Source organism: Gouania willdenowi, unplaced genomic scaffold (genome assembly GCF_900634775.1).
Source record: "Gouania willdenowi unplaced genomic scaffold, fGouWil2.1 scaffold_54_arrow_ctg1, whole genome shotgun sequence".
Classification (NCBI taxonomy): domain Eukaryota; kingdom Metazoa; phylum Chordata; class Actinopteri; order Blenniiformes; family Gobiesocidae; genus Gouania; species Gouania willdenowi.
The window spans coordinates 370,295-383,369 of NW_021145218.1; the positions used below are offsets into that span (position 1 = coordinate 370,295).

The window sequence follows — 13,075 nt, forward strand, 5'->3', positions numbered from 1 at the left end:
GAAAAGTGATGAAAACGGGTTAAACTATGGAAGTTTGGTGTAGTTGCAGAAAAAAAGTGTAAAAATATGAGCAAAAATGGCTCAAATTGTTCAGAAAATATCTGGCGACACTTCCCAGTGTCTCGGTGAGAACCCCTGGAATCTCAAGGGTTTTTCTGTCTTTTTTTTTAAGTTGGTACATTTAGCATCTCCTTGTGGTTCTAATCAGGACCTGCTGCACTCAGGAGACTTGGTAAGTTTAACTCTCAAATAAGGTACTTTTTGATTCCACTCTGCATTGTCTGCTCTTTCTTTATATTTCTCACTTGCTCTGACATCTTCAGGATTTGCTCTTCCTCCAACAGGAGTTCTCCAGCCTCTGGTCCTGGTGATGGAAAGTACCAGTCCTCCACTACGTCCTCGTACTGCTCCAGCATGGTCTCACACTGAACACACACCCACACAACTGCATTAGTAAACACGTTATTTAAAACACTAAACTATTACCTATTATGAATGACTCTTGTGTTGATTTAACTTTTAACAAAAACAAATAAATGTCGTCTAAAAGTGTTAAATGATCAGGTCCACCTGTTTCTTCATGTCGGTGACCTCTGCAGACGGTTCGTCCCACAGCTCGTACGGCATTCCCAGGTCCACTTTCACTTATTACCCACCAGGTTTTTTAGTGTGGTCATGGTCTGACTGGTTCCCTGTAGTCACACTAACAAAAACACTGACTTCCTGCTTGGGTCACGTGATCAGCTTTAAAGGGATCGTCCACTTTTTTTTTTTACCAAGTTTGGTCTAAAATGATTGAAATAAACTATTAGAAGATCTATACCAAACAAAACTTATTATTATGCACCAAATTTATTTTACTAACTTTTAAAAATGGGACTATTTTACCATTTAAGAACCTGTGTTCCACCCTCTTGAAATCAGGTGATTGATGATGTCACACGGCCCCACTGCCTGTAAACATCCTATTGGAGTGAAGCATTCAGCCTGCTTTTTAGATCCTTTAGCAGCTTTTTCAAAAAATGCCAACTCATGCTGCTTTTAGTTTCTCTAAATCAGGGGTCACCAAACATGGGGAGCCCACATGGACCATAAGAAAATAAAAAACCCATAATTAAACAAAAATGATATGAAAAAAAAAGAAAGATACAATTAAAAGGAAGATATAAGTTGTACTGTGAGGAGGAACAAAATAAATACTAATAAAAAAGAAAACTATAATTAAACAAAAATCTATGTTTAAAATAATGAGTGAAATAAATAATTAAAAGGTAGATATAAGTTGTAGTGACATGGATTATTCTGACTGTTCCTTTTTAATTATTCATGTCATATAAAGATGTATGAGAACAGCATTAATGTCACTATATTTACCCTCAGGATCAATGATTTACTGACTCTGATCAGGTTTATTGATTAAGTTTTGATCAACTTCATTAAATTAACCTCATTTAAATGATCCTGATGACATCATTACAGAACGTAATGATTTAAACAAAGCTAAATGTGCAACATCACGTGTAAGAAGTGTTTTTTCACCACTAGAGGCTAATATTTTACAGTATCAGAAGTTATCAATAATCTATGATGTTTCATACTCTACCAATCACTGGTATTGATGGGTCTAATCCACAACAACAGAAACACTTTATCCAGATGTTCTGTAGCTCTGATGAGATGTTTAAACACTGAGCAGGTGAAGCTGATTAAAGCTGAGTCATGTTTTCACAGAGCACAGTTAGCACTACAAACAAACAGAGCTTTATAGAACATTAAAGTTAAACAGGCACTGGTGTCTCTGATTTAGGAGTCAGTGATGATTTGTGTAGTTTTTTACCAGGTTAGACGGTGTTTGACACAGACAAGGATGAGAGTGAGAAGAACATTTCCACATAAATAAACATCCTTTCCCTCACGGCAGGGCCAGATAACACCGCTTGACCCCTGGCCAACAATATTCAAGGGCCCCATCATCACGACCCCAGGATTACTATACTATGGCAAAAGAATAAATAAATTCCAGTAATATACCATACATTTACTCACTACACCAATATCTAACTGTCATCATGTGCATTATGACGTACAGATGTGCAAATGCTCATAGAAATACAAATGTACCACTATGTCATCTTATCAAAGCCCCTCACTCACATATGATGCTATGAAAATAAAACACATCAGCATCAGTTTAATCTGGCAAAACATAAACATCTGGAAACCTGACAATTTCTCTCAAAGAAATGCTGATCTGGCAAAATACACTGTAGTGAAAAAATGAACTATATTCAGTTTATGCTTCTTTATATGTTCTGTGTTTCTGATCTCCTTCTCCTTTTTAGTTTCTGTTTAGTGCTCCCACTGAGCTGCCTCTACATGTTTGTATTTTTTAGTTGTGTAGATCAGTGGTTCCCAGACTTTTAGTGCCCATGGTACACCAACGAACAAGTATAAAATAGCCTTTACAACACGTGTTATCACTCATATCATGTACAATATCTGTAAATATGCATAATTATTTATGAAAGCCAAATAAAAAAACAATAATTAAACAAATAATGTTTGGTTAGGCATAGATCTTCTAATAATTACATTTCAAAGGTTTTAGGCCAAACTTGTAAAACCAGTGGAGGATGGTTTAAAGATAACAATGAGGCAGTGGACTGACCTTGGCGTAGCGTAGACTTCCAGGCCTCTATGCGTGAACGCTGTACTGCAGGATGCGTTCACAGATGTTGTCCACGGCCTCAGTCAAACGGGTCTCCCTAAACATCAACACACAGATCATCAACTACCCACGATGCAATGCTTTAAAATCCTAAGCATTCTAAAGCTATTTAAGGATAATTATGGTTGATGAGTGTGTTGTTCTTACAACGTGTACTATTTAATATTGCGTCTACTCTTGCCCGTGTCCAGCACCTCCCCCAACTCCAGCACCTCCTTGGACCGACCTGTCCTCTCCAGCGCCTCCTGCATCTCCACCGTCAAGAACTTACACACTAGAGGATGAAGAAGATCCATTAACAGCTGCTCTTTTTTCTTTGAACTTTATTAATAAATAGCTTTATCATTACTGTTCTAAAATAACATTTGTGATTGCAAACTTTACTTTTATGAGATTAGAAGAAAAGCCAAAATGTTTCTTTTTTAAAAGGTTACACTTTATTTCTATTTTTAATTGCCACAATAAGGGCATTCTGCAACTGCACCAAACTTGCCATATTTTAACCTATTCTCATCACTATTTCTTGCCATATTTTTTGCTCCTTTTAGTGCATTTTTTGCTACATTTCTGTCACTTCTTCAACAAATTTTTATTACCTTTTCTGCACATTTTTTCCACGCTGAAGACATTTTCAGCACTTATAAACCCTTTCCACCACTTTTTCCACCTAATGTTGCATATGTTGACCCATTATTGTCACTTTTAACCTCTTTTCACCATATTTCATGCCTATTATTTGCCAGTTTAAACTCATTGTTCCAATATTGACAATTGAGTCATGTATTATTATTTTTTTTTTAACCACTTTTTCCGTCCGTTTTTGGTCACTTTAATTTGCAACCCCTCCCCCCCTCTTTTTCCCCTTCTTTTCTTTTTTTTTTTTCTTTTCTTTTTCTCTAATTTGCAACTTTTAACAATTTTCTGTGTTTTTTTAAAATCCCATTTTACCACCTTTTCCACCGTTTTGTGGTCACTTTTTAATGCATTTTTATTTCTGATTAAAACAAGGATTTAAATTTTTAAGATGCGAATAATAATAGAACTTCCTGGATAACACTGGATATTATTTAAATAAATAAATAAATGTGGTTATCACAGATTCATTCATTTTACAATTAATAACAAGAAGAAGAAAAAAAGAAATATTATATTTACTATCAACATCTTAGTGGCAGATACCATAGCACACCTCCAGAGGTGAGTGCATTCCCTGTTGCTTCATCAGTATAAATAGATTTTTATCATTCTGTTTGGAAAAATCTATGATTATTACACGTTATAAACACGTAATGACTCATTACTCTCTGTTGATACACAGTAGTAGAGCCTGATTAAAATAATCCTACCTTTACATTTGTTGATAAGTCTATCTCCTTCCTCCACACTGACTCCACTATAAAGACCAAACAGCTGTAAAACCATAAAAAGCTTCATTATTTACACTCATTATTTCATCCTAAACTCTGGGTGACGTCAGGAAGGTCTGGAAGACACATCGGCATGATCGGAGCATGCGCAGTGAAACGTTACAGGCATGGCTAGTCGAGCATCGATCAGAACAGGGAGCGAGAGAGGATGTTCAACAGGATTTAACTTAAACTTACACATATAAAACACACATACCGGTACATATCTACGCTTATACTTGTTTTTGAGTTGTTTACTATTCCCTGTTTTACTTTTGTTGTTCTTTTAGCTTTTGACGGTGTATTTATTGTTTTTTCCCCTCATTTTGTTGTTTTTTGATTTATTTATTTTTTTGTGTTTTACATTACTTTCATTGTCTTGTTCTCCAAAAGTTTTTATTTGGCATTGTTTTTGGGTTATGTATTTTTAACCCTAACCCAGGCAGGTATCTGAGGGTATGATGTACTTAAATCCTCTCTTTATGGTCATGAACACGCTGCATGATAACTTTACAGAGAGAGCACACACGGAGAACATCTACACCCGGACTGACCGGAAACACTACATTACCCACACGTAAACAACCCGGTTATGCCGCCACCTCCCACAATGCAACACCTCTCTTAAAGAGACAGGCCGTGCCTGTAACACCTGTTATTAACTCCAGGTTTGATGTTATATTTTCAGTAATTATATTAATATTTTATAAATATATGATAATAATGGAATATTATTGCTGTCATTTTATTTGTTTTTAATTTACTCCGTTTTTCATCAGGAATTGAGGCCATTTTTGTTTTCACATAATTTTAATATTATTTAGGTGTTTATTTTAATGTTTTAGTGTTTTGTTAGTCTAACTCATTAATTTAATAAGTGTTTTTAGTTTTCTATATTCTACTTTAATTTGTAAAGTACATTTTTTTAAAATGAAAATTCCCACATATGAATTAAAAATCTTTCAACTATCTATGCTTTTGCTATTCCAGGCCACACGAGGGCGCCAGAGCCCATTGCATTATTTTAATAAGTTTTAAAAAGTCTTTAAAGGTACACCACTCATAGGTCGCCAGTCCACCTCAGGGTTAACACACAAAGACACACATTCTTACATTCAATTTAAAGATTAAAACAGTTTTTTTTTTTTTGTAATATATGTTTTTTCATCCCCATGGAGAAATTCAGTTTTCCATACATGAACAAAAAGAAACAGAGGAAAATTAAATCTTGTATTATCTGTTCCTAATAAAAACTTAAAAATGAAATCAATTAGATTCCACAACATTCCACCTTAACTCATCACCAGGTCACAAATCATAACAAAAACACCATCATTTCTCTTACAGTTCTACAGTTATATTCATGTGTTTCCAATTTTTTTTCATAACCTCTCAGAATTTTGTCTTTGTACATTTTCTTAAATTTGTAAAAACTTATACAACGTTTAAATCCCACAGTTTAACTCCATAAACAGACAGATTTCTGTTTCAATGATGTCCATACAAACATATTCCAGAAGTTATATTTTCTTCTATGGCAAACGTCATGTGCAACATTGTCTAGAATTTTATTTATTTGTTGTTTAGCTTTCCACATAATAATCAGAATTCTTAATTCGACAAGATCCTTAAATTTAAGTAGTTTATTATCCATAAATATATGATTGGTGTGCTCTCTGTGACCTTTCTTACTGATGATTCTAATGTGGTAATGATATATGTGTTACACCAGACTTCAGTACAATAACTGAAATATGAGAGAATCATCAAGGAATAAATCCTCCTCAACAAGCTGCAATCAAACACATCTCTAACTTTATATAAAATGACAATACTTTTGCTGACCTTTCTTTGTACATAATCAATATGAGCTTTCCAATTTAATTTTTCATCTAAAACAACACAGAGAAACTTAACTTCCTTGACTTTTAAAGGAAAAACGTAATAAACCTAACCCTACAGTTTATGCACCATGGAAAAGATTACAGTCAGACTACGGTCGAAGTTAGGAAAATATGGGAGCCAATTTAGCCAAAAATGTAATGGGCCCTATATCACTGTAAAACCAAATAAGTTACTAGAACTCAAAAAATTTGAGCAATCGATTACCTCAATTTTTATTTTTTTAAAAAAATTGATTAACTTCGTCGTCTCGTCGTCGTTTCCTGATATAGAGCCTCCCTCCCTCCCTCCCTCCACCCCACTGCATTTTTGTCGTTGTTTTGTTGTCGTAATTTCCTGATTTAGAGCCTCCGTCGAAACTAATGTAAACCCTGATTTTAAAGTTTAAAGCAATTTAAAACAATCTGCTCTAAAAACCTCTTCATAAGACATGAAAAAGGTGATTGTATTTCTATCTATGAACAACAAACTATGAATAATAATTCCCCCTTTTATATAAAATATGTTTCTGCTGAGTCATTTGTGTGAATAAAACAGAAAACAAAATATCCCTGAACTTATTGATTAAAGTCAGGTCATGTTCTCCACCACAGATCCTGGATCAGTACCAGTAGTGGGCAGTTAAGGAAGAATTGTTGGTAGAATCGTGCACTTTGGGTTAAAAGCATGAAACTTGGTACATAGATAACATGAACACTACTGATTATTTTAGGATGTGGATCCACCTCAGCAACCTCCCCTAGTGGTCGTTATGGCCATTTTTTTCAAACCTATATCTGCCTTTCCACTTTGTGGGAGGGGATGATGAAAACTAGAACTGCAAGCAGTTATAAAAGGGGGCCAAGCCTCGGTACCCAGGTTTTGCGGAGCCCATGGAAGTACATCACGAAAGATGACGGACTGGGGGCGAGCATCAGGACACAGGCCAACGTGCCATTTGTGGTGAACCCGTGGATATAAAGTTTATGAAGGTGTGATTTAAAATGTGAAAGTTAGAGGCCAAAATGTGTTTACACCTAAAGCTCCACCGAGCGCGTCAGTTTTTGGTATGGGTGGTCTGTGTGCTTTCTGTATATATCCTGTACATTTCACAGCCCTCAACATAATACTTGAGCTGCTAGGGCCGCTGATGGGACCACTGCTGGGGGGGGCTTATGGGGCCTCTGCTAGGGCCTCTGCTTGGGCCTCTGCTAGGGGCGCTGCTAGGGCCGCTGATGAGGCTGCTGCTAGGGCCGCTGATGGGACCACTGCTGGGGGAGCTTATGGGGCCTCTGCTAGGGCTGCTGCTGTGGGCGCTGCTGGGGCCGCTGAAGGGGCTGCTGCTGGGGTAGCTTATGGGGCCTCTGCTAGGGCCGCTGCTTGGGCCGCTGCTGAGGCCACTGATGGGGCCGCTGCTGGGGTAGCTGATGGGGCCGCTGATGGGGCAGCTGCTGAAGCCGCTGCTGGGGGCATTGTTAGGGCCGCTATAGGACCGCTGCTAGGGCCGCTGAAGCGGCTGCTGCTGGGTAGCTGATGGGGCCGCTGATGGGGCTGCTGCTGAAGCCACTGCTGGGGCCGCTGATGAAGCCGCTGCTGGGGCTGCTGAAGGGGACACTGCTAGGGCCGCTGCTAAGGTTGCTGCTGAGGCCGCTGCTGGGGCAACTGATGGGGCCGCTGCAGGGTAACTGATGGGGCCACTGCCGAGGCCTCTGCTAGGGCCTCTGCTTCATTTGTTGATGAGGCCGCTGCTGGGGCTGCTGCTAGAGCCGCTGCTGAGTTTGCTGCTGGGGCCGCTGCTGAGGCCGCTAGGGCCACTAAAGGGGCCGCTGAAGGGGACACTGCTGGGGGTGCTGCTCGGGCCGCTGCTGAGTTTGTTGCTGGGGATGCTGATGGGGCTGCTGCTGAAGCCGCTGCTGGGGGCACTGTTAGGGCCGCAATAGGGCCGCTGAAGGGCGCACTGCTGGGGCCGCTGCTGGGGGTGCTGCTCGGGCCGCTGAAGGGGCTGCTGTTGGGGTTGCTTATGGGGCCTCTGCTCGGGCTGCTGCTGAAGCCGCTGCTGGGGCAGCTGCTAGGGTAGCTGCTGAGGCCGCTGCTTAAGTCGCTGCTGGGGCCGCTGATGCGGCCGCTGCTAGGGTCGCTGCTTGGGCCACTGCTGGGGGCGCTGCTGGGTCAGCTGATGGGGCCGCTGCTGGGGGCATTGTTAGGGCTGCTATAGGACCGCTGCTAGGGCCGCTGAAGGGGCTGCTGCTGGGTAGCTGATGGGGGCACTGCTTGGGCCGCTGCTGGGGGCGCTGCTGGGGCTACTGAAGGGGACACTGCGAGGGCCGCTGCTAAGGTCGCTGCTGAGGCCGCTGCTGGGACAACTGATGGGGCTGCTGCTGAAGCCGCTGCTGGGGCCGCTGCTGGGGCAACTGATGGGGCTGCTGCTGAAGCCGCTGCTGGGGCAGCTGCTAGGGTAGCTGATGGGGGCCCCAGCTTTGATGCGGCCGCTGCTGGGGCCGCTGCTAAGGTCGCTGCTGAGGCCGCTGCTGGGGCAACTGATGGGGCTGCTGCTGAAGCCACTGCCGGGGGCACTGTTAGGGCCGCTGATGTAGCCGCTGCTGGGGCTGCTGAAGGGCACACTGCTAGGGCCGCTGCTATGGTCGCTGCTGAGGCCGCTGCTGAGGCTGCTAGGGCCACTAAAGAGGCCGCTAGGCAACTGATGGGGCTGCTGATGGGGCCTCTGCTAGAGCCGCTGCTTGGGTCACTGCTGGGGCTGCTGCTAGGGCTGCTGCTGAGGCCGCTGCTGGGGCTGCTGCTAGGGCTGCTGCTGAGGCCGCTGCTAGGGCCGCTGCTGAGGCCGCTGCTGGGGCCACTAAAAAGGCTGCTGGGGCTGCTGCTAGGGCCGCTGATGCGGCCGCTGCTGGGGCCGCTGCTGGGGTAGCTGATGGGGCCTCTTCTAGGGCCGCTGATGGGGCCTCTGCTAGGGCTGCTGCTGAAGCCGCTGCTAGGGGCGCTGTTATGGCCGCTATAGGGCCGCTGAAGGGGGCTTATGCCGCTGCTGGGGTAGCTTATGGGGCCTCTGCTAGGGCCGCTGCTTGGGCCGCTGCTGGGGCAGCTGATGGGGCCGCTGATGGGGCTGCTACTGAAGCCGCTGCTGGGGGCACTGTTAGGGCTGCTATAAGGCCGCTGCTGAGGCCGCTGCTGGGGCAGCTGACGGGGCCGCTGCTGAGGCCGCTGCTGTAGCCGCTGCTGGGGCTGCTGATGTAGCCGCTGCTGGGGCTGTTGAAGGGGACACTGCTAGGGCCGCTTCGAAGGTCGCAGCTGGGGCAACTGATGGGGCCTCTGCTCGAGCCGCTGTTGGGTTGCTGCTCGGGGCGCTGCTAGGGCCGCTGCTAGGGCCGCTGATGGGGCTGCTGTTGGGGTAGCTGATGGGGCCTCTGCTAGGGCTGCTGCTGAAGCCGCTGCCTGGGGCGCTGTTATGGCCGCTATAGGGCTGCTGCTTAGGCCACTGCTGGGGCCGCTGCTGGGGCCGCTGCTGGGGCCACTGCTGGGGCCACTGATGTAGCCGCTGCTGGGGCTGCTGAAGGGGACACTGCTAGGGCAGCTGCTAAGGTCGCTGCTGAGGCCGCTGCTGGGGCAACTGATGGGGCCGCTGCAGCGTAGCTGATGTGGCCACTGATGGGGCCGCTGCCGAGGCTGCTGCTAGGGCCTCTGCTAGGGCAGCTGCTTAAGTTGCTGCTGGGGCCGCTGCTCGGGCCACTGCTGGGGCTGCTGATGGGGCCTCTGCTAGGGCAGCTGCTGAGGCTGCTGCTGGGGCGTTGCTAGGGCCGCTGAAGGGGGCACTGCTGGGGTCGCTGCTAGGGCCGCTGCTTAGGTCGCTGCTGGGGCCGCTAAAGGGAGCACTGCTGGGGCCGGTTCTAGGGTTGCTGGGGTATCTGATGGGGCCGCTGCTGGGGCCGCGTGCTCCTCTGTGAAGAAAAACTCCATGCATCTCCTCCGCACACTCCTCCGAGAAGAAAAACTCTCTGGCGCAATCCACTGTGAAGAAACACTCCCTTCAGCTCCTCAGTGCAGTTCTCTGAGAAGAAAAACTCAAAGCAGCTCCTCCACGAAAAAAACAAAAAAAACTTTCAAGCTTTTCCGCACGCTCCTCTATGAAGAACAACTCCCTGCAGCTCCTCTGCGCGCCCCTTCGTGAACAAAAACTCCCTGCAGCTCCTCCGCGAACTCCTCCGTGAAGAAAAATTACATGCACCTCTTCCGCGTGCTCCACCGTAAAGCAAACCTCAATCCGCGCGTTCCTCAGTGCAGTTCCTCAGCGTGCTCCTATGTAAAGCAAAACTATGTGCAGCTCCTCAGAACGCTCCTTCATGCAGGAGAACTCTGTGCAGCTCCTGCTTCGCGCACTCCTCCACACACCGACCTTGCAGCTCTGCCACGCACTCCTCCATACAGCTCCTCCACGCACTACTACCTTGTAGCTCTTCTGCGCATTACTTTGCATGTTTTTGACAGTATTGTAGCTATTCTAATACTGCTACTATGAGTTGTTTCTAAGGTCCCTGTCGCCCCATGGTCTCTGGAGAAGTCAGTCTCAAGTGGCTTCTTTGATCCAACATTTGGGTTTGTTTCCTTCTGTCCCAACTATTGTCGCGTTGTCCCAATCCATGATGTGATTTTCTTTTGTGCAGTGGTCTGATATTGCAGACTTAAGATTTTCCTGTTCTGTTGTCTCCTTCTCACCCTCTCTACGATGTTGAATAGATCAGTCTATGCTTTGAAACCCGTAGGACACACCAAAGCAATCAGTAAATTCTTCTGAGGAAGCCTAACAGTTGGCAGTTGAAACATGTCAGGAGATCAAAGTAAATTTCCTCAAAAATAGTTTCACTTGCTCCGGCATTGTGTCGTCGCACCAGTAAGAAGCTGGAGACACGTGAAGTGAGAAAATGAAAATGAACTCATTTTTGCTCAGGGGTCAAATACCAGTTTGATCTCAAGTGGGCAGCATATTTTAGGTGGGAAAAAAGCTCTTTCAACATTCATGTGCCCTAATTTGCACTTCCATGTGTAAATACAATATCGATACAATATCTAATTTTTTCTGGGAATTAAATTATAAAAATGACTGTAATCATGATGAAAGCACGGGAAAATTGCGAGCTTCTGGAAATATTGTAGTTTCATTGAATTTTTGAATTTGTAGAGACAGATATCAGGGTCAATGACGTATATTAAGGATTTTCACCGCATGACTTTTCATAAAATGGTCATAATCAGGCAAGGTTTGTATGAATATTATGATGGAAATAAAAATACTTTGAAATCTTATACAGGACTACAATAAAACTAAAATAGGGCAGAAAATTTATTTGAATAAATTTAGAGTCATTTTAAAGATCTGTCATGACCAGACAGTCGCACCACATAATATTTTGACACTTTGAATAGCAGAAGAAATTACAAAACAAATAAAAAAACAAAATTTAAAGTAAGTGCATATGTACTAAGATGCAACATATTTGGTATATTTTTATGCATTTAAACCTTTTATTTTGACTAAAAGAAATTCAGTTGGACAGAATATTTAGGTGTCACGTCGTTGAACCATTTACAGCTGAAATATTTAGTAATTTACACGATTAATTTTACTTTCTCCTGCAGGCCGAATTGGAAGCTCTAAAGGGCTGGATTTGACTCCCAGGCTGGGAGTTTGACACATGTTCTAAACCCACATTTGTATCAGTGTCTTAGAAAACCTGCAGCGGGAGAATATGTCCTTTGGTAAGTTGGCCTCATTTCAGTGTGTTTGTGTGTATGTGTGAGTGACAGTGATAGTACACCAAGTTAATGACACTGTAAAGTCATCAGTGATATTAATGCAGGGGGTCACTGACTCAGCAGTGTGTGTGTGTATGAGAAGCATCGTGACCCCGGGTCAGTGAGAGGACGTGTGTGTGTGTGTGCGTGTGTGATTGTGATGTGGTTCTTGATTAAATAAATGATGGCATAGCCAGGATATACATTTTTAGTGCTTTTATTCCATTAAGTGAACAACAATAACAAAACACTCCAGGATGAGGAGGAGCGCTAGACAAATAAACAGAAAAAGAGAATAAATATTTACAATAGATATAAACTGCACATGCAACAAAATAACAGAGGCCTTCTGGCTTACCTTCATTGCACCCAGACAGGACATACACTGACAGGGAGAGCAGAGACTGGCTGCCTTCTATAGCCCTTGGCTCCTCCCCCTTGTCCATTAAAACCCATAATCAGGGTTTTCTACCTAAAAACCCATTCATTTCCACCCTAACATCTATGTAAAAATCGGGCCATTTATTATTTCGGGCCATTTATTATGGACCCAAACAACTTTTCACACTGGAAACAATACACGAACAGCCATTACTACACAGAGACTGAATTCAAAGTGGAAACAAAGAAGGAAAAAGGTCTGTCACTTATTCACTGTAATTGTCGGAGTATGTATGCAAATTTTGAAGACATTAAGGATTACATCTCTACTTTGTATAGGTTTGACATAATAGCACTGTCAGAAACTTGGCTGAAAGAAAAAAAAGGCATGGATTTTATGATAAAAGGATATAAATTTGTCTATAAGAACAGATTACATAAGCCAGGAGGAGGGGTAGCACTATTCATAAAAGAAAATATAGAGATGGAGATTATAGAATCGATGAGTTTAACCGTGGAAGGAGTGATGAAATGTATAACAGTGAAGATTACAAGTCCAGAGGGACGCAAGATAATAATCTGTTGTTTGTATCGTGCACCTGACTGTAAAAATAGACATATTTAATGAGAAACTAACTAAAATGATAGAAGAAATTAAAAATAAGAGATTACTGATATGTGGAGACTTCAATATAAATATTTTAAATCCTTTAAAAAATACCCACATTGAAGACTTTACACAATTGCATGTACACAAATGGATTAAAACCTCTCATAACGCAACCAACCAGAATTAATAAACACAGCTCAACACTGATAAACAACATCTTCACAAACATACAAAACACAGATTTAACGAGTGGTATATTAATAAATG

The 13,075-nt window shown here is 43.2% G+C and overlaps 1 pseudogene; it reads right to left on the bottom strand.

The window, feature by feature from the left end:
* Nucleotides 1-319: 319 nt before the first annotated feature.
* LOC114460596 (protein canopy 4-like) lies at nucleotides 320-5,624 on the bottom strand (annotated as a pseudogene).
* Nucleotides 5,625-13,075: the final 7,451 nt, after the last annotated feature.